At 64.1% G+C, this 2,500-nt stretch overlaps 1 pseudogene; it reads left to right on the forward strand.

The window, feature by feature from the left end:
* The window catches only part of LOC124567790, a 7,788-nt pseudogene that overhangs the window by 2,146 nt on the left and 3,142 nt on the right, over positions 1 to 2,500 (forward strand).

A 2,500-nucleotide genomic window follows, 5' to 3' on the forward strand; every position in this document is an offset into this window, starting at 1 on the left:
GCAGGGAGATAGGGTTTGGAACGCGAAGAGCACCGCAGTTGCGGCGGTGTCCCGATCTTCCCCTCGGACCTTGAAAATCCGGGAGAGGGCCACGTGGAGGTGTCGCGCCGGTTCGTACCCATATCCGCAGCAGGTCTCCAAGGTGAAGAGCCTCTAGTCGATAGAATAATGTAGGTAAGGGAAGTCGGCAAATTGGATCCGTAACTTCGGGATAAGGATTGGCTCTGAGGATCGGGGCGTGTCGGGCTTGGTCGGGAAGTGGGTCAGCGCTAACGTGCCGGGCCTGGGCGAGGTGAGTGCCGTAGGGGTGCCGGTAAGTGCGGGCGTTTAGCGCGGGCGTGGTCTGCTCTCGCCGTTGGTTGGCCTCGTGCTGGCCGGCGGTGCAGGATGCGCGCGCCTGCGCGGCGTTCGCGCCCCGGTGCTTCAACCTGCGTGCAGGATCCGAGCTCGGTCCCGTGCCTTGGCCTCCCACGGATCTTCCTTGCTGCGAGGCCGCGTCCGCCTTAGCGTGCTCCTCCGGGGGCGCGCGGGTGCGCGGATTCTCTTCGGCCGCCATTCAACGATCAACTCAGAACTGGCACGGACTGGGGGAATCCGACTGTCTAATTAAAACAAAGCATTGCGATGGCCCTAGCGGGTGTTGACGCAATGTGATTTCTGCCCAGTGCTCTGAATGTCAACGTGAAGAAATTCAAGCAAGCGCGGGTAAACGGCGGGAGTAACTATGACTCTGCGGTCTTCTCCCCTTCTCGTGGGCCCGCTGATTTTCGCAGAGTGGAAGACCGCACCAGGGGCTTGGGGGGGTTACCAGCCCCCCCTCGCACTATCCCTTTTTTTAGTTGGGGGCAGTATTCAGAGAAAAAGTGGTGGCCCTTCCGCTGAAGGTGCCACCCCAACTCCCCCAGCACCTAGCCGGCCAACCGGCCGTGCCGAAAATCTTGTAACTTTTGCAGCTGTATACGCCTGTAGTGAGTGCCACCGCAGCTTCACCACCAAGAACGGTCTCGGGGTCCATCGCCGCCGCCAACACCTTGCGGCCGCCAACGCGGAGATCGTCACGGAGAGGCATCGCGCGAGGTGGACGGAGGAAGAAGTCCTGTCGCTCGCCAAGGCGGAGGCCGAACTGTTCCTCGAGAGGGACGCCCGGTTCTTCTTTGTAAATCAAGAGCTCATCAGGATGTTCCCCGACCGAACGCTTGAGGCAATCAAGTGCCGACGGCGGCAAGCTGCCCACAAGCAGCTTGTCCGCCAATTCATGGAGGCGCTTGAGATCGGTCGGGGGGAAGAGCCGGCGTCCCGCCGGGGAGCAGCGAGCCCGCTGCCTGACGCGGGCGAGGCCGCTGCGCCGCCCGTCGACGCAGCCGAGGACTTCGCGGCCGACACCACCGGGCCGCCGCCGGAGGGGCCGACTGACGCCGCCATCTGGGAGCATCTGGCGGGGCTACCCGCTTCCGCCCAGCGTTTCTCTGCCCTGGATCGTGTCATAGGTCTGGGGCGGGGCACGCCGCCCGATGTCATCCTGGGCATGCTCCCGGATGCCCTTGCGTCGGTCGGGTCCAGAGGGGAGAGATCGATCACCAGGACACAGCGGCCGCGCCAACCATCGAAGCGGCCGCCTGCCGCGCCGCCGACGCAGAAGCGCAAGCGGCGCCGCTGGGAGTACGCGAGAACGCAGGATGCCTTCCGACGGTCGCGTGCACGTTGCGTGCGCGGCCTCTTGGATGGCACCCTGCTCCAGCCGCCACCTGCCATCCCTGGTCTGCTGGACTTCTGGGCGGACCTCTTCACCAAGAAGCCCATCTCCACCGCGGGCTTCATTCGTGACCGCCTCCTCCCGCACTCGGAGCCTGTCGCTCCCGAGTGCCTATGGGGGCCGGTCACACATGAGGAGGTCGCCGCCGCGTTGCCGCCCAGGGGATCAGCAGCCGGGCCGGACGGCCTTACCCCAGCGGAGTTGCGGCGCCTGCCGCACGAAGTCCTGGTGAAAGTGATGAATCTCTTCCTTCTGGCCCGCGCCCTTCCGGAACGCCTGCTTCGCGCGCGAACGTCCCTTCTCCCGAAGACGGCTGCACCAACATCCCCCGCTGACTTTCGCCCCATTACGGTCTGCTCGGTGTTGGCGCGGACCTTTCACAAGGTTCTCGCGTCACGCCTGATGCGCGCATGTGCTGTGGACGAACGTCAGCGGGCATTCATCCCTCGGGATGGGATGTTGGAAAATACCTTCATCTTGGACACTGCTCTCACTGACGCAGTTCGCTCCTGCCGCTCTGTCTTTGTGGCATCGATCGACGTATCTAAGGCATTCGATTCGGTAGATCATGCTGCCCTTCGCCCCGTGCTGAAGGCGCATGGCCTGCCGGATTGTTTTGTCGAGTATGTCGAGCGGTGCTACGAGGGCAGCACGACAGTGATAGCGGACGGCGCCGGCGTGGGCGTGTCTGTGCAGCCAGCACGGGGCGTTCGCCAGGGCGATCCCCTCTCCCCCCTCCTGTTCAAC

Source organism: Schistocerca americana, unplaced genomic scaffold (genome assembly GCF_021461395.2).
Source record: "Schistocerca americana isolate TAMUIC-IGC-003095 unplaced genomic scaffold, iqSchAmer2.1 HiC_scaffold_1400, whole genome shotgun sequence".
NCBI classification, from domain to species: domain Eukaryota; kingdom Metazoa; phylum Arthropoda; class Insecta; order Orthoptera; family Acrididae; genus Schistocerca; species Schistocerca americana.